Here is a 20404-nt window from a genome sequence, read left to right as displayed (position 1 = left end):
GTGTTTTATCTCAGTCTGCCTGTGTTTTTCTTCAATTAGTTTCATGCTTTGGAGTTGGAGAACTGTAGTGATGAGTAATTTTTAAAATGAACTCGAGACAACTAACCACCTGCTGAAGTGCAGCAAGATGTTCAAGCTTCTTAAAAAAACAAGCTTGCTTTGCAAGAGGAGAGAAATGGTTGAGTAAAACAAAACAAAACACTTTTTTCCATGGGGAGATGGTGACAGTAGAGCTTAGGAGAAAAGGCAGAGGACAAATGAATTTACAGGTTCATAAACAGTAAGTACTGGATAATAATCATAAATCAAAAAAGAACAGAAGTGGCTGGTTACATTGAGCAGTATTTTGAAGTAAATGAAATAGCCAATGAGAAGTGAGTATCTGTGGAAGAGCATATAATTTGCTCCAACCTAACTATAGGAGAAAATAGAGCAATGTAGGACACATATAAAGAGCATGTCAGGCAGACAAAATGAATAGACCGTTCAGGGAAGAGAGAAAAAAGTTAAAATCACGTTACAGTTTCAAAAAGAGCACAAATCTGCATGTTGATAAAAAAGACTAATAATAATGAGAGTGATACAAGACTGCGATGCCTTTGGATTTATTATGTAAAAACTGATGAAACAAGCAATAAGGCTTACACCAGAAGTGAACGGCAAATTAATTACAATGGAATTAGACAGTGACTTTGCAGTTTCAGTCATTCCACAAAATGAGTTTGAATGGCATTTCAAAGATACTGAGCTGAAGCCTGCAGATAGGGAATTGTACTAGAGGAAAGATAACTGCTGTGGGAATGACGTACATAACAGTGAAATACATGAACCAGAAAGCCACATTGGGCTTGTATGAGATAAAAACAGGAGTGCCAGATTTTGCAGATGTGAGTGGCTGAGACAACTAAAGCTTGATTGGCGATACAGCCACCACCTGCACGTCACATCCCTGCAATAAAGCCAACTGAAAGCAAATTAAGGAAGGTACTGGTTGATGCCACAGCATTATTCAAAGATGGCATTGGAAAACTTGAACATATCAAAGTACTAAATAAATATTCCACACCCAAGCTTAACAAAACATGTGCAGTTTCTTATAACCTCTAGATCACATGAAGGCTGAAAGAATTCTTTCCAAGTTTGAGTGGAGTGAAGCCCGTGGGCAAAGCCAATGGTCCCAGTAGCCTAGAAAAATGGATCTGCCTGGACCTGTGGTGATTTTAAGGTCACCATTAACCCAGTACTGAAAGTAGATCTGTACTCTCTTAGCAGGATAAAGGATGCATTTGCAAAACTTTCTGGAGGGAGACCTTTTAGCAATGTGGACTTAGTTGAGCCTACCTACAGATGGAGATGGAAAAGAAGATTCTAATGTGCTTCCCACTGTAAACACTTGCAAAGGGCCTTTGTCATCATATTAGGTTTATGTTTGGAGTAGCTTCTGCATCTGCACTCTGGCAGAAAGATATAGACCAGGTGCTGTAATGCTGCTCAGTGTTACCTGGATGACATCATTGATACCAGTAATGATGACAAGGAACATCTCCAAAATCTCAAGACTGTGTTAAAATGATTTGAAGAATATGGGCTCAGAGCACAACTCATAAGTGTGAATTCTTTAAATCAAGCATCACTACCTGTGATCACACTAGTGATACACAAGAATTACACAAACGTGCTAAGAAAATTCAAGCAGTGGCGGATGCTGCAAGCCCCAGGGAAGTGTCACAGTTGTGGTCCTTTTTTTTTGATTTGTCATTTACTATAACAGGTTGATTAACTGACTTCAGGAGGAGGAAACCAGAGGTCCATGAGTCAGTCCTCATCAGAAGGTCAGAGGTAGAAAGGGTCAGTAACTTTAAGTTGCACAATGTTATCATTTCAGGAGATCTGACCTAGGCTGAGCACACAAGTGCAATTACGAAAAGCATAGCAGTGCCTCTACTTCCTTCGGAGATTGCAAAGATTTGACATGACATCTAAGATTTTGAAAAACTTCTTCAGACATGTGGAGGAGATCATATTGTGTGGTGCATCACAGCCTGGTATGGAAATACTAATGCCATTGAACAGAAATTGGTACAAAAAAAATGGTAGATACATCTCAGTTCAGCATGGGTATAGTCCTTCATCTATACGGAGCATTGTCACAGGAAAGCAGCAGCCATCATCAGGGAGCCCCACCACCCAAGTCACACTCTCATGTCACTGCTGTTATCGTAAAGAGGTGCAGGAGCCTCAGGACTCACACCACCAGGTTCAGGAACAGTTACTACCCCTCAACCATCAGGCTCTTGAAACAAAGGGGATAACTTCACTCAACTTCATTTACCGGATCACTGAACTGTTCTGACAACCTATGGACATTCTTTCGAAGACTCTTTGCTGCATGTTCTTGATATTTATTGCTTGCCTGCTTATTTATTTAATATTCATTCTACAAGTAGTTAAAGAGCAAGAGGATAATATGTGAGAGAACAGGACCAATCAAGTGTGACAGCGGAAAAGTGTGTATGGAACTGGAGGAGCTAGCAGAGATACTTAATGAATACTTTGCTTCAGTATTCACTACAGAAAAGGATCTTGGTGATTGTAGGGATGACTTACAGCAGACTGAAAAGCTTGAGCATGTAGATATTAAGGAAGAATATGTGCTCAAACATTTGGAAAGCATCAAGTTCGATAAGTCACCGGGACAGGACGAGATGTACCCCCGGCTACTTGGGAGGTAAGGGAGGAGATTGCTGAGCATCTGGCAATGATCTTTGCATCATCAATGGGGACAGGAGAGGTTCCGAAGGATTGGAGGGTTGTGGATGTTGTTCCCTTATTCAAGAAAGGGAGTAGAGATATCCCAGGAAATTATAGACCAGCGAGGCTTACTTCAGTGAGTTACATAAGTTGACGGAGAAGATCCTGAGAGGCAGGATTTATGACCATTTGGAGAGGCATAATATGATTAGGAATAGTCAGCATGGCTTTGTCAAAGGCAGGTTGTGCCTTACGAGCCTGGTTGAATTTTTTGAGGATGTGACTAAACACATTGATGAAGGTAGAGCAGTAGATGTAGTGTATATGGATTTCAGCAAGGCATTTGATAAGGTACCCCATGCAAAACTTACTGAGAAAGTAAGGAGTCATGGGATCCAAGGGGACATTGTTTTGTGGATCCAGCCTTGGCTTGCTCATGAAAGGCAAAGGGTGGTTGTAAATGGATCATATCTTGCATGGAGTCAGTGACCATGCAGTGTACAAGATGATGAGTGGCATTGATTGTGTGGATAGTCAGAGGCTTTTTCCCAGGGCTGAAATGGCTAGCTCGAGAGGGCACAGTTTTAAGGTGCTTTGAAGTAGGCACAGAGGAGATGTCAGGGTTAAGTTTTTTATACAGAGAGTGGTGAGTGCATGGAATGGGCTGCCGGCAACATTATTGGAGGTGGATACGATAGGGTCTTTTGAGAGACTCCTAGATAGCTACATGGAGCTTAAGAAAATACATAAAGGGCTATGAGTAACCCTAGGTAATTTCTAAGGTAAAGACATGTTCGACACAGCATTGTGGACTGAAAGGCCTGTATTGGGCTGTAGGTTTTCTGTGTTTCTATGTTATTATTTCTTTCTTTTTGTATTTGCACAGTTCATCTTTTGCACACTGGTTAAATGTTCAAATTGGTGCAGACTTTCAAGTATTTTATTTTGGATGCCCACAAGAAAATAGGGTTGTATCTGGTAACATATATGTACTTTGATTTCACTTTGAACTTTGAGCTTTCAGGTTCCTGCCAAAACTGGCTAATGTGTTCTGTGTCTTGAATTTATTACTACAGATCAGGAAAAAATGGCAATGGACAAAGCAATGTGAGGTGCTTTTCAATAAGACAGATGGAATGGTGATATCAGGCACTGTTCTCATACATTATGATCCGTATAGTCCAGTGAAGTTTGCCTATTTGCCTTATGGATTAGATGCATTCATGCCATATGTTATGAGTGATCGTAGTGGATGCCCCCAAAGCTTTTGCATCATGTTCCCTTAATGCTGCAGGTAAAAATTACCCACAGGTTGACAAAGAGGCCTTGTGTCTGGTTTAGGATGTTAAATGTTTCAACCAGTACCTGTATGGGAAAGACTTTACCCCGATCACTGATCATCAACAGCTAGTGTCCATTTTCAATCCACAGAAGGGCGTCCCACTAACAGCAGCAGCACGGATACAGAAAGGGGCTCAGTTTTTTTGGAGGACACAATCACAAGATTGCATTCAAGAGGACAGCTGATCATGGAAATACAGATTGATTGTCCATTTATCCTTAGAAAAGGAAATACTTGAAAAAAATTCAAAAGAGGTAATTCCTCTTGATGTATTCCCCCTTATCGAAATTCCAAGTCTTCCTGTTGCAACAGATGATTCAAAGGGAAAGCAGAAAAGTCCCCACACGGTCTCAGGTCTACATGTCAACTCAGAATGGCTGGAGTATGCAGTAGAAATCCCAGCTCCCTGATATTTTACCAGCACTGAGATGAACTGGCTCCGGATGGGGATGTCACCTTATGTGGGGATTGAGAGTTGTACCATGTAAGCTGGGAGCTAAAGTATTAGAGAAGCTACATTCTGGTTATGGTCAAAGTGGAAGTGTTGGATCAAATCTTTGTCTGGTGGCCTGGGATAGATCAACAGATCGAGCAGCTGGCCATGCACTGCTCAGGATATCAAGGAGATGGAGCTGTCAGAACCACTTCCTGCAGTCCTACAACCACCATGAAGGAGGCCCCAGTACCCAAGTTTGATTTACAGCCACAAGTTTCACCTACCAAGCAGAGTGATTCCCTCCCCCCCCCACCCACCGGTCAGGAAAGATGTTATCCCTCAAGATTAAGAAATTCTCTGTAATGATTAAATCTATATAAAATATGTGTGTATATCTGGATAACTAGAGAGAAATGCATTACATATTTGAGTCAAGCAGGGAAGAGTATTGTATATTTAATATTTCAGTGATATTGCAAATATTATGTTTGATTAAACATTCTATATTGTACAAAACATAATACTTGGGTGTGTTGATTGTGAATGCAAAACAATGTATTTCACTAACAGGAGAAAACCTCAAACAAGAGAAACTCTGCAGATGCTGGAAATCGAAGCAAAAAACACACACACACACACACACACACACACACACACACACACACACACACACACACACACACACACACACACCCCCCCCCCCCCCCCCCCCCCCCCCTGCCCTACACCTGGAGGAACTCAGCAGGCCAGGCAGCACCTACGGAAAAGAGTACAGTCCACATTTCTGGCTGAGAACTGATGAGGGGTCTCAGCCCAAAACGTCAACTGTACTCTTTTCCATAGGTGCTGCCTGGCCTGCTGAGTTCCTCCAGCATTGTGTGTGTGTTGAACGCATTTCTCTGTATGTTTCAGTGTACACCTGTTAAATAATCTTGAACATTTTGAGACTAAAAATCCACTTCAACAATTACAGTGAACTAACTTTTTTTCTCTTGGAATCAGAATTGGTCATTTCCACTGTAATATTATCTCAGTCATTTCTTCTACACAGATGTTACTGATCTGTTGTTTTTTCTCCCCTGATTGGTTTATTAACCAGATAGTATTATAAACACTGGAATCACAAGCCTATCATCCTGTTGGCCAAACCATCCCTCCTCCACCCATATAACTAGAATTTAACTAATTTTCTGTTTCTTAGGTCTGATGGAAGACCCTTGACCTAAAACGTTAACTCTGCTTCTCTTCCCACAAATGCTGACTGATGTACTGAATATTTCCAGCATTTTCTGTTTTTATCCCAGCTTTGAGAAGTGATATGTTAAAGATAAGATGTGAGATAGGTCTTTAAGGAATATTGTGGTCTGAAATAAGTTGTGAAAACAGTGGAGGAAATAACAATAACATTAAGATTATATCTGGGCAAACTTTTGGGAGGATTCTGATACATGAAGGGTTACAGAGAAAGCGTAGTGCAATCCGAAGTACGTATGAGGGATTGATTGGTTTCATCAGAGATTTGTATAAACCCTGAACAGTGAAACTGCATCAGAAAAGTCTTACACACATAAATTTCAGTCTGGAGGGATTTAGGACTTTTCAGGACCATGGTGCTACATGATTATGGACCATGGTACAACAATTACACTGAACTACGTAAAAAGAACACAGAAAAAAAAACTACACTAGACTACAGACCTACCCAGGACTGCATAAAGTGCACAAAACAGTGCAGGTATTACAATAAATAATAAACAAGACAATAGGCACAGTAGAGGGCAGTAAGCTGGTTTCAGTCTATGCTCTGGGTATTGAGGAGTCTGATGGCTTGGGGGAAGAAACTGTTACATAGTCTGGTCGTGACAGCCCAAATGCTTTGGTGCCTTTTCCCAGATGGTAGTAGGGAGAAGAGTTTGTACGAGGGGTGAGTGGGGTCCTTCATAATCCTGTTTGCTTTGCGGATGCAGCGTGTAGTGTAAATGTCTGTAACGGCGGGAAGAGAGACCCTGATGATCTTCTCAGCTGACCTCACTATCCGCTGCAGGGTCTTGCGATCCGAGATGGTGCAATTCCCGAACCAGGCAGTGATGCAGCTGCTCAGAATGCTCTCGATACATCCTCTGTAGAATATGATGAGCATGGTGGGGGGGGGGGGGGGGGCATTGGAGATGGAATTTCCTCAGCCTTCGCAGAAAGTGGAGACGCTGCTGGGCTTTCTTTGCTATGGAGCTGGTGTTGAGGGGCCAGGTGAGAGTCTCCCCCAGGTGAACACCAAGAAATTTGGTGCTCTTAACAATCTCTACCAAGGAGTTGTCGATGTTCAGCAGGGAGTGGTCGCTCCGTGCCCCCCTGAAGTCAACAACCATCTCTTTTGTTTTGTTCACATTCAGAGACAGGTTGTTGGCTCTGCACCAGTCCATTAGCCGCTGCACCTCCTCTCTGTAAGCTGACTCGTCGTTCTTGCTGATGAGACCTACCATGGCTGTGTTATTGACGAACTTGATGATGTGGTTCGAGCTGTGTGTTGCAGCACAGTCGTGGGTCAGCAGAGTGAACAGCAGTGGACTGAGCACACAGCCCTGGGGAGCCCCCATGCTCAGTGTGATGGTGTTGGAGATGCTGCTCCCGATCCGGACTGACTGAGGTCTCCCAGTCAGGAAGTCTAGGATACAGTTGCAGAGGGAGGTGTTCAGGCCCAGTCAGCTCAGCTTTCCAATCAGTTTCTGAGGGATGATTGTGTTGAATGCTGAATTGAAGTCTATGAGCAGCATCTGAACGTATGTGTCTTTTTTGTCCAGGTGGGTGAGGGCCAGGTGGAGGGTGATGGCTATGGCGTCGTCTGTTGAACGGTTGGGACAGTACACAAACTGCAGGGGGTCCAGTGAGGGGGGCAGCAGGGTCTTGATATGCCTCATGATGATTGACCAAGAGTGGATTGGTCTATTTTCCACTATCCTGGTCGTCACTCATTGCAATGATTAAATTGCTGACATATCATAGCAATCCACCTCCATCAATTCATCCACAGATGAGGATGCAGATGTGATTTAATGGTGCGGTATTTCAATATTTATAAGGATTGCTTTCCTAAATATTATTTCAGAAATCTGTGTAACTATCATTTGAATAAATTAATGCTAACAAATGCCATTTGCTTCCCAGAGACATCATGCTCATAGTTTTCATTGATTAAATTTGAAATGTCACCCTGTGCAAGTTGTGTACCAGATTTGTTCAGGGAAAAATGAAGCAGCTTCTAATAGTCTGGTCCCTTTTTAGAAGCCTGTTTTAATCATGCCACCTTTCAACTTAGCAGGATAATATCTTTGAGTAAATAAACAAGCACAAAATAATTTAACTGCAGATCAGTGGACCATTATTTCTTTTAGATAATTGATTTCCTAGGAAGATTTTCAGCTCTTGCGTTTTATTGGTTTTATCTTTCTTGGATTCTTCAGAAGTGGACAAAGCGAGGAATTTCAAGTTCCTGGGTGTCAATATCTTTGAGGATCTAGCCTGGTCCCAATATATCGATGCAGCTATAAAGGAGGCAAGGCAGTGGCCATATTTCAGTTGGATTTTGAGGAGGTTTGGTTCGGCACTTAAAACACTCAAACTTCTACAGTTGTACCATCAAGAGCATTCTGACAGGCTGCATTGTTGTCTGATATGAGGGGGCTATTGCTCAAGACCGATAGAAGCTACAATAAGATGTAAAATTAGTCAGTTTCATCATGGGTACTAGCCTCCATAGTATCCAAGACACCTTCAAGGAGTGGTGCCTCTATTGTTAAGGACCCTCATCACCCAGGACGTGCCCTCTTCTTGTTGTTGCCATCAGGGAGGAGGTACAGAAGCCTGAAGGCACATGCTCAGTGATTCAGGAACAGCTTCTTCCCCTCTGTCATCTGATTTCTAAATGAAATGAACACTACCTCGCTTTTTAATTTCTGTTTTGCACTATTTTTAATTTAACTATTTGCTATACAAAGATGTATATTTACTATAATTGATTTATTTGTTTCTCTATTATCATGTATTGTACAGCTGCTGCTAAGTTAACAAATTTCACAACATATGACAATGATATTAAACCTTCTGATTCTGTAAATTTCTATAGCTATAGTGGTAGAAGTGGAAGCAGTTTTGAATGAAGGAGTTTTTTTTTAGGAACAGAAGCTGCTGTCCCAAGGATCATTGCCACCTGCACGATATATTATCTGAATACAGAGTTGAGGTGCATTGATGCTGGCAATTGTTGTTCAGGTGGGAAATAAGCTACCTGTAGGTGGCTATACTTGGCTTGGAATAAGTTTCTTGTATTGCCAAAAAGAAGAGATATCATGCCACAACATCATGACTCTTTTATTTGTAAATCTCTTGCTGCAAACTTAAGCTTAACCCGATGCTAACTAAAACATTTTACCATGGCATAGGGCTGGTGATGGAAGTAATTGTGTTAGGTAAAACCATTGGTATTGCTGGGGTCTCCACTGTGATTTCAGTGAGGAGGTTGGTGAAGAGAGACAAGGTCTTTGGTGTGGCCAGGGAGGGAGAAATAAAGTATAGGTGCAGTTGGGGGGTGGGTGATGACAAGGAGACATAGGTAAGGGACTTGCTTGACAGAAGATCTGGAGTCCATTAATAAATTCGAAGTTCAAAGTAAAAATTATCGTCAGAGTACATGCACGTCACCACATACAACCCAGAGATTCTTTTTCTGCAGGTAAACTTTGCAAATCTATAGAACGGTAACTGTAAACAAACTGTGCAAATGCAGATATAAATAAATAGCAATAAATAATGAGCAAGAAGTAAGAATATAACAGAAACCTTCAATGAGTGTAGTTAAGTGAGTGTCCTTAAATGAGAGTGGATCCTTTTGTTCAAGAGCCTGATGGTTGAAGGGTAGTAACCGTTCTTGAAACTAGTGGTGCAAGTCCTGAGACAGCAGTGAGAAAAGACCGTGGCCTGGGTGGTGAGGATCTTTGATGATGGATGCTGCTTTTCTATGGCATTATGTTGGAAAGACCTGGTTATTCCAGGAGTGATCAATCATTGATTGCTGTTCCTGGAGCTTTATCTAAGCTTCCCCATTATGACCCAAAAATATTGTTGCTTGGTGAGTAACAGTCCTGTGGATCCCTTGATTCAGAAATTGACCAAGAAAAAGTTGTTATTGAATATTTCCAAGTGGGAAAATACTTTTTCAATTGCACAATATATTGCTCTGTCGTGGGCAAAGTACTGGAGAGTTTAACATCGGTAGCTGAGCGAAGGGCGCTGAGTAGGCTACGGTCAATTATGGAAAACTCTGAACATCCTCTACATAGCACCATCCAGAGACAGAGAAGCAGTTTCAGCGACAGGTTACTATCGATGCAATGCTCCTCAGACAGGATGAAGAGGTCAATACTCCCCAATGCCATTAGGCTTTACAATTCAACCGCCAGGACTTAAGAACTTTTAAAAAGCTATTATTAATGCTTTTTGAGATAGTGATTTAGATGCATATCATATTTTTTTACTGAGTTAAGTATTGTATGTTATTAGTTTTGCTACAACAAGTGTATGGGACATTGGAAAAAAGTTGAATTTCCCCATGGGGATGAATAAAGTATCTATCTATCTATCTATCTATAAATCTCTAATTTCCCGATTGGATTTAGGGATTCAATGTAGATGACTACAACATGTTATAGGCCATTTGGCCCACAATGTTGTGCTGATCTTTTAACCTATCTAGTTAATTCATTGAGTTTAGAGTTCTGTGTGGCAGAAACCTAATTGCTGTGCATAAGCAGGGTTTTTGCTTGAGTAGGCAAAGCGGAACTGACAATGGTTGCGAGAAGTTGATATTTGCCTCCGGTTGCAGCTTTTTTTTAATTAGTGAGTTTTCATTCATGCTAACTTGGCAGTAAAAACAAGGATGTAACTTTTTTTACACTCAAATTATATATTTTTAAATTTATACCCTCTTAAAAAAGGGAAAAAAAAAACAATGTCAGATAAATGTAAGTTGTTTATGTAGCCATTAAAGTAGCATTGCAGTCCAAACTGGGAACTTAATTTAGCTGAAAGTCACAGTTTTCAAAGACTAGGCTATATTGCTTTTGCACTTTCCAGTAAGTGGCTAATTAATCAGTTTCCTTTGGGAGAAGGAAATTGAAGGATTTGTCAATGAAAGCTGCTGTTAATTTTATATGATGAATTTCAATGCTAGTGTGATATTTGCTACCATTGAAGAGGAGGCTACATCACATCAAAACACTCAAAAACAGTTACTTTCCCCGAGCGGGGGCGGGTTGGCGGCGGGTGTTTTGCAAAATGCTTTATTGTTTTTCCCCAATGTTGCAGAATGGTGAATTTCAGTGAGGCATAACAATATTATATGAATCTGAAGTACATGACAAGAAGAAAGGTAGTGGTTTGTATAGCGTCTTGCTGCCTTTTTCAGGATAACGTAAACTTGGTAAACTGTGCTCTCCTTACAACTTTCTACATGCAGTACATCCATTATAAATTGATCTATTATTGTCACGTGTACTGAGGTAGTGGGAAAGAATTGTCTTGTATACCATTCATACAGAGCAATTCTTTACAACAGTGCATTGAGGTGGTGTCATGTAAAATGATAACAGACTACAGAAAACAGTGTTGTAGTTGGAGAAAGAGCTGTGCAGGTAAGCAATAAGGTGCAAGGTCATAATGAGGTGGATTGAAGTCAAGTCTATCTTATCATACTGGGACACTATTCAATAGTCTTAGAACAGCAGGACAGAGGCTGTCTTTAAGCCCGGTGGTGTGTACTTTCATGCTTTTCTATCTTCTGTCCAATGGGAGGGTGGAGAAGAGAGAATGGCCAGGGTACATGGGTTCACCCCTTTTACTGAGGCAGTGAGAAGTGTAAACCAACTGTAGAGTGAAGACTGGTTTCCATGATGTGCTGTGCTGTGTCAAAACTCTCTAAAATTTCTTGTCATGGACAGAGCAATTGCGATACCAAGCTGTGATACATCCTGACAGGATGTTTTCTATGGGGCATCAATTAGAAAGGGGACGTGCCAGATTTCTTTGGCTTCCTGAGCAAGTAGAAGTAGTGGTGAGTTTTCTTTGCTGTGATGTCATACGAGTTTGGAACAGGACAAGCCATTGGTGTTAGTCACTCGTAGGAACTTATATATTCTACCCCTCTTGTCTCAGCACTATTGATGAAGACAGAATTGTGCATACATCTCCTCTTGAAGTTAATGACCAGCTGTTTTGAGGGAAATGCTGTTGACAGGACACCAAGTCACTGGGCTCTTTATTCCCTTTCTGTCCTCTAACTCATTACTTGATATGTAGCTCATTATGCTGGTTTTATCTGCAAACTTGTAGGTGGAGTTAGAGCAGAGTCTGGCCTCGTAGTTGCGAGTGTGTAGAGTAGAGGTGGAGGCTCAGGACGCAGTCTTATGGGACACCAGTGTTGAGTGTAATCATTTTAGACGTGTTCCTGCCTATCCTTAGTAATTGTGGTCTGTTGTTCAGGGAGTTGAGGATCCAGTGCTAAGTTAGTCATACCAGTTCTAAAATAGCCCATTCTTTCTGAATATATTGGGGATTCCAGTGTAGAAATTGTATTGTTAGAGGTGAGCATTAATTTACTTCAGCTTTGTTTTGGGGAGGGGATGACTCTCAGTCATCTGCAACCTCTTTCAACAAGACTCATGCTTCATCTTTACTCTCTCCACTACTCTTGTTTTCAATGTCTCTATGATAGTGGTGTAGATGTGTATTTTGAGCTGAGTCTGATTGTCTTCCTGCTGTTTTGTGTTTCTGCTTCAGAAACACAGTTAGGAGTAGAGTTCCAATTCCCTGCTTTTACATTCCTGTGCAGATTGTTTTCGTCCCTTGTGTTGCTGCAATGTGCAAGACCTGGGTGTTCAAAGAGGAATCTCACTGCAATGGTTTCCCATTCTTCATCAGGTTGACCATCTTCAAAGCATATTCTTCACATTTTTCTGTAGAAGGAATGGTCCACTGATCAAGGCACCATTCCTTTGAGAACCTCACAAACTTGTCTGCTGTGAATATGTTCTATTGTGATTAATACATCAGGTCTGCTAAACTGGCCCTTTCAGATTCCAATGATCATCCATGAGTGAATGCTATCCAATAAAGATTTTCTCTTAAATATTTGAAAAATCAGCGACCACTACCTGCTATATATTCACCATCTTGTCATATTTGATCATAAGATATAGGAGCAGAATTAGGTCATTTGGCCCATCAAGTCTGCTTTGCTTGGTTTGGTACTTTTATCTAGTTTTTTTATCTGGAAACTAATAACGAAGTACTTTCCTCCTGTTTTAGAGAATCATAGGTCTCTCATTTCTGCACATAGTATCTGATCTCCCTGTCAAGGTATTTTCTCTCATTCTGCATATTGACTGCTAGATGTGAGATTTATTTAAAGCAGGAAGAAATACTATGGTGCTTCCAAATATTGGATCCTCTTAATTCATGGCTGTCATGTAAACAAATCTGTGAGCAAATTCAGCCTCGCACTGTAGCTCTTTCCTTCCTACTTTAACAATTCACTTCAAATTTTGCACTGTATCATCTTGTCTGGTAGAATTTTCAGCCTCATTTATCATGACTAATAAACTGGAGTGCAACTCCCAATGTTAATCACCACCTCGGTGTCCTGAACATTTTCATAGATATGCATGAATCTGACACACACAGTTAAGCCTATCTTGGCCTGAATCTTTACATTAAATGTCTGTGACATTGTTCGCAACCTCTCTGGTGTGAGTAAATTCTGTGGAAGGCTTAATAATAATTAACGTGAGTGATTTGCAATCACTCTGGCTGTGTGTAATTCTCCTGGAGGTGTATAGATGAAACTTCTCCAGTTCTACATTTGTGGTTAATGGCAGAGTACTGCATGTACTGTATGTTATCAGTTAACCCTCCTGCAAGGTCATTGTTCAGAAACACTTCTCTGCTTGGAGTGTCGGTTCTTATTCAGGCATTGTAACAAAATCTATAGCGACTGTACCTTTGATGTTGTTGACCACTTGCTCATAGGCGTTCAGCCAATACCATTCCATCATTTGATAAGCTCTCTAAGTGGTTCATAGAGCTGCTTAATTGTTGCAGGATCTTACAAACTCAAACCATAGAACTCCTGGAATATTCTTCACTTGGCATTTCCTTTAATGCTGCAACTTTGGTTTGATCCAGCTTCAGGCCAATTCTGCTGATAAAGTGTTCGAGGATGATTTCCTTAATTTTGATTTTACTGGACCACAGAATTATAGGATCAGTATTGAGCTGATGGGGGAGGGAGCATTTTTCCTCTCAGTGCAAGTGAACACTAGCTTCAAAAGCAAAATACTTATAGAAATATAGAAAACCTACAGCACAATACAGACCCTTTGGCCCACAAAGTTGTGCCAAACATGTCCCTACCTCAGAAATTACTAGGTTTACCTTTAGCCCTCTATTTTCCTAAGCTCCATGTACCTATCTAAAAGCCTCTTAAAAGACCCTATTATATCCGCCTCCACCACCGTTGCCGGCAGCCCATTCCACGCACTCACCACTCTCTGAGTAAAAAACTTACCCCTGACATTTCCTCTGCACCTACTGCCCAGCACCTTAAACCTGTGTCCTCTTGTGGCAACCATTTCAGCCCTGGGGAAAAGCCTCTGACTATCCACATGATCAATGCCTCTCATCATCTTGTACACAATTATGGCCTGGTCCTGTTTTTCAATAGACTTTTATAAAACTTTTTTCTCATTCTCTCTTTGAATTAGATGTTCCAACATGTTTGGCATTGATAGCCAAGGCATATGGTATTTCTCTTGTCCACCTGTCATCCAGGTGAGGTAATTGGATCTGTCATTATCTGCTCTGTGTGCTCTGAGGTAGCCTGTTGTTTCAACTGGTGCTTCTCTCGATCTGTTTACAGTGAGCGGCCAATGAATCCCAGTCTGTCTTTAAAGGGAGATCAGACTGATGATTCTAGGCTCCCTACTATTCATAATTAAAAATTACTTCAGAGTGGACTGACATCACACATCTAAATTGAGTAAAGCAATATAGTCTAATAATCTAAGATATACTTTATTATTTTTAGGTTACTGATGTATATTAGGCAATTATCAAATCTACATAGACAGCTCCCTCTTCTCTTATGTTGTTTCCAATAATCAACATAGGAGTATTGCTTTTATAGGCTCTTTATGCACTTTAACAAGTTAATTTTCTGCAGCTACATTTTTTCCATTAAACCTTTATTTTAGGAGCCAGAATGTGAGTGCTCAAGGCAAAATTGAACTATCTTGAGCCAGAAATACCAAGGGATTGATCAATCTTTTCATCCTCTGAGATACTCACTATCGCAGAAGCCTGTTTTCAGCCAGTGCTGCTCATGCTGCATGGGAACAAAAAAGAGTTGACAGCACTGGCAGAAACATTATTGACAGTTAAGAGACTCTTAGATGGGCATAAATAAGATTTTTTTTTAATGGAGCGATATGTAGGAGGGAAAGTTTATGTTGATCTTAGTAGGTTAAAAGGTTGGCCCAAAATTTTGGGCCGAAGGGCCTGTACTCTACTATAATGTTTTTTGTTCACAGGATACAGAAAATTCTGGGACCGAGCAACATTCCTAGTTTTAATAATAAGGAAAAGAACCAGCCGTGCCTTTAGTCAAGATGTTTCCTTGAAGAAAGAACGTATGATATTGTTAAAAATTTCCTAGGTGTGTCTTGTTCACACAAATCAGGACAAATCTAATCTGACTTTCACTATGGAGAATAGTGAGGCCTTCCATCAGTACTTTGGGTCATCAGCAAAGTGATAGAAAGTGCTGTGAAAAGACTTCTCACAGTAAACTGCTCACCGATGCCTTATTTGGGTTTTACTCTGACATTCCATCCCTAAATGTTTGCCCTTCTTCCACCTCTTCCCCTTTCAAACATCTTCCTACCTCTTTGACCAAGCTCCTTGTCTTCATCCTATAAGTGTTTTAATCGAAAATCTTTAAAACAATATATTGGAACTGATGTACATAGTGTTCCAATAAAAAAATCATTATTTTCTAAGTTGTGCCTGCATTTTAAAGTGGAATATTGCCATTTTTGAGAACCTTTTGATTCCTGTTTTCTAAAACTGGTCTCATTTGAATCTTACTAAAAAGGATGATGCTGGCCCAGAGACACTAATCAGAATTGCCACTTTGGTTTGAGGGTTTAACCTACTGTAGCTCCTTGAGTCCAGAGTAGTGTTTGGTTGAAGATCAAAATGTGGAGGGGAGTTCCAGTCTGTAGACTGCTCTTGACAGAAGACAGAACTGGTGTTATGGAATTTTTTTTTGCAGTTGAAACAATAATTTTTTATCCCTGCTTGCTCAGTTTAGTAGTTTTTCTGGCTGCAAACTGAATTTTAATAAGAGTGAATTATTTCCATTAAATATGCAAGTTTCAATCTATAAACACTTATCATTTAAAGTTATTACAGATAATTTTACTTATTTGGGTATTAAAATTACCAAGAAACATAAGGATTTATTTAAAGTTAACTTTTTACCTTTAATTGACCAAATCAAGCAACTTATTACCAGATAGTCTCCATTATCTTTGTCATTGGTTGGTTGAATTAATGCTATCAAGATGTTAGTTTTACCCAAATTTTTATATCTATTTCAAGCATTACCAATTTTTATTCCTAAATCTTTTTTTGATATTATTGACTCCAAAATATCCTCATATGTGTGGCAGAATAAAATTCCTAGATTAAGTAAAAAATATTTACAGAAGCCTAAGAAGGAAGGTGGCTTGGCTTTGCCAAACCTAAGATTTTACTACTGGGCAGTTAACATTCGATATTTAATATTTTGGACCCAAGAATCGGTCATAGTACCTAGCCCACAATGGGTAAATTTGGAGTGTAAATCTGTACAAGACTTTTCATTGTTTTCTATTTTAGGATCTTCGCTTCCTTTTGCTTTATCTAAATTGAATAAACAAATAACTAATCCTATAGTTAAACATACGTTACGAATATGGTTTCAATTTTGTAAATTCTTTGGCTTGAATAAGTTTATCTTATCAAGCCCTATTATATCTAACTTTTTTTCCAGCCCTCTTTTATGGACCAAACCTTTGTGTTATGGAAAACAAAAGGTATAACATGGTTTCGTGATCTATTTTTAGATAACACTTTTATGTCCTTTGAACAGCTGTCCAATAAATATAATTTGCATAGAACTCATTTTTTAGATACTTGCAAGTAAGAAATTTCTTGAATAATATGTTAGTCTTTTCCGAAATTATGTATAATGGATATTATGGAAAAAATTCTAGCTCTGAATCCTTGCCAGAAGGGTTTGGTAGCCATCATTTACAATATGATCATGAAAATACAGCCAGGAATATCAGAGAAAATTAAGAAGGAATGGGAAAAAGAATTTCACTGTCTTATACCTACAGAGCAGTGGGAGAAAATTTTACAATTAGTTAATTCTTCTTCCATTTGTGCTAAACATGCCCTAATAAAATTTAAGGTTGTACATAGGGCTCATATGTCCGAGGACAAACTTGCTCGATTTTATTCTTATGTTAATCCAACCTGTGACAGATGTCATTCTGAAGTCGCTTCATTGACCTACATGTTTTGGTCTTACCCCTGTTTGCAAAATTATTAAAAAGATATTTTTGGTATTATTTCAACAGTTCTGAACATCAAATTGCAACCACGTCCTATTAGTGCAATTTTCGGTTTACCAATGGTGGATAATAGTCGTTTATCCCCTTCAGCCTGGCAGATGATTGCATTTGTCACATTAACGGCTAGAAGATCTATCCTATTGAACTGGAAAGAAATTAATCCACAAATTATATTTCAGTGATTTTCTCAAACTATTTCTTGTTTGAGTTTAGACAAAATTAGAAGTGTTATCTTCGACCCTTCAGTTAAATTTGAAGAAACTTGGAGACCATTTATTCAACCTTTTCATATGAGTTAAACTGACTTTTCCTAAACCTTATTCTAATCATCTTTAATTATTTGGATAGAGGTGCAGAGTTATTGATGCTACTGTGTATATTTGATATAATGCAATGGCCCATGTTGGTTAGGTTTTTTTTTGCTTTTTTGGGGAGGGGGGTTCTTATTTTTTTGTGTTTTCTGTAACCACTATGAGTTTGGGAGGTTATTATATATGGATTACCAACTAATTGTATTTATACCTTAACCTATTAATTATGTACTCTCAAGCTCTTTGTACTCAATGTTTCATTTATGTTTGTTTAAAATCAATAAAAAGATTTAAAAAGAAAGAAAGAAACAATAACTTTGTTTACATTTTCAAAAGTGTATGGAATTTTTATTTAAGATCTCTTAAATTTGAAGTAAATATCCAAGACAAGGCATTAAAACTGAATTTAAATAATTTTGAAATAATTAATATTTTTTTACCGTAGTTTAATTAGGAAAGCCAAATTAACCTCTCAGTCTGCAAGCCTAGAATCCTTCTTTAAATCAATTGTCTTGGATGCTGCAGCAGGCTTGACTTAAACTGAAAATATATTTTTTCCCCCAGTGCAATACTGGGAAATTCCAACAAGGAATTTTGTACCCTTGAGTTGAAGTGAGCTGATCAGTATGATCCTCTATTCCTGTCAGTTTATACCAGGTACTCGACATGCAAAGGTAAATGTAGGATTTCTGTTCATTTCGGTAACTGATAGGCCCTTCAAAGCCATCAAGTTCAACCGTTATTGTACAAAAAGCATGAATTGCGAAAACAGGATAATTGCCTTTTTGTCTGTTTTCTGCTTTATATTAAAATAAAACAAATCAATCCCTTGATAAACTTGCTTCTAAAATTTAATTACTTTCATGCTTCTGACCTTTCTTGTAAAATGAATTTGCAAATGATAGCAGTTAACACTCAATTGACTGTATACAAGGTTAATTAAAATGTGTTGCAGTGTGTTGATGTGACCTTGAATTCTGCCATGGGAATACCTGAATTCCTTTTATAACTTTTTAATTATCATCATTCATTAAGCAAGGCAGATGTATACTTTGATACTTTACAATCATTTGAATAACTAGCCTGTTAAATTCAAACAACCACAAGCTTAATGAAAATATTGCTTATTCTGCAAAGTGCCACAGCAGTTAGTGCCACTACCATACTGTTCCAGTGACCTGGCTTCAATGCTGGGTGCTGTCTATGTGGAGTCTGCATGCTCTTCCTGCACACGGATTCCTCCTTGATGCTCTAGTTTCAGCCCTCGTCTCAAAGATGTGCTTGATGTTAAATTGATTGGTTCCTATAAATATTCCCAGTATGGTTTGGTGATAAGAGAATCAGTAATGATTGGCCTTGGAGATAGAAAAGTTTGTAGTGAAAGTAAGTGTGGGAGTAGCATTAACAAAGATACTGCAAGAGCCCACATAGGCAAGAGGGCTAAACGGTCTTCATTAACTGGAGTTCTTTGACACACTGCCAACTTTTGTAGACTTCTGCATGGCCCCCTTAGGCACCTTGCTTCAAGGTGTTTGATTTTGTAGCCTCTGAGAATCAATAAAGAGAACCCTGATTATTTCTCTAACTCAACACATTTTGGTTCTTGATCTTATTCAATTTCTTGGTTTAATAGATTTAAATCACTGTAGTGATTTTAACTACAAACTGAAAGACTGATTATGAAATGCAGATTTATTGAAAATGCACTTATTCAATCAAGCAGATACAATCCATAGTAAGTGTAAATGATTTTTTTTTAATTGACTCTATTACTGACAGATTTTGTGGTGGATGGGTGATGAAACTTCTCAAAAATTGATTCAGTTAAGTTTGGGGAAGGTCACTTGGAAATGCAGGTCATATATACCTCTTGCACCTGCCCTCTGAAGTTCCTGCCTTTTGGAACATGAACCAGGTTGGTTGTGATGTTGAGAATTAAGTTTGAGAAGAAAGTTGCAAGAATATCCCAGTTGGATATGAACTTAAAATTTAATTCAGTGTCCAAATACATCACTGTACTCTAATCTGGATGTATAAATGAATCAATTTGCCTTGCTGTAGTTTGGAGATCTGACCACCACCCTGTGTAAATATTATGGCATCTAGTTGCCCAGGGTGAAAGGCCTTCTGAACTGACTTAATTCCTGGTTTACCAGTGAGTAGGGATAGTGATTCAGAAATCTGTATGTTTTTGTTCCTGATATATGATTTTGAGAGTGGAACAACATTGCAAATATTACTGGTTGAATCTTCTGTATCTTTTGGTAATGTTTGTGTTGATTGGATTGCAGCTGAGGACCTCATACAGGGAGAAAGATTTCAGGTTCTTGAATGTTTATGCCAGAGATTACCTGTGCAAGAGGGGTGGTGTGCATGTAAGCTAGCAATAGAGGTTCACTCGGATGCTGTCTGGATTGGTTTAGTTCCTTGAGATTAGCCAAAACTGGATTGTTTTCTGAGCATTGGAGGCTGAGAGGAGCATACAAAATCTGTGAGAAGTGGGGTAGATGGTGAGTCATTTCTTCAGAGTGGAACTATCTAATGTCAGGGTGTCTGGGTTTAAGGTGTGAGGGTAAATTTTAAAGGAGCACTGCAAGGCAAGTTTTTGTACAGAGTGATGGGAGTGAGAAACTTGTTGCCAGTAAGATAGTTGAAGCACATACATAACAATGTTTAAGAGGCATTTAGAACAGGCTAGAAATCAAGAGAAATGGTGGAAGAAATTGAGATTTGCTTAGGTTAACATTACAGTTCATGTAGTCATGGAAGGTTGAAGAATTAATGATCTGATTTAATGCTGCAAGAATGTAAATCTTTTAATGGCATTGATTTAAAGCAT

At 39.2% G+C, this 20404-nt stretch overlaps 1 protein-coding gene across 1 annotated transcript in view; it reads left to right on the top strand.

Moving 5' to 3' along the window:
• Positions 1–20404, top strand: part of LOC140739190 (phospholipid-transporting ATPase VB-like) — a 293630-nt gene that overhangs the window by 69019 nt on the left and 204207 nt on the right. The gene's annotated exons all lie outside the window — the stretch shown is intronic.

This window comes from Hemitrygon akajei, chromosome 15, assembly GCF_048418815.1.
Source record: "Hemitrygon akajei chromosome 15, sHemAka1.3, whole genome shotgun sequence".
NCBI classification, from domain to species: domain Eukaryota; kingdom Metazoa; phylum Chordata; class Chondrichthyes; order Myliobatiformes; family Dasyatidae; genus Hemitrygon; species Hemitrygon akajei.
Note: the sequence above shows the minus strand (reverse complement) of the source record. Positions and strands in the feature narration are given on the sequence as shown.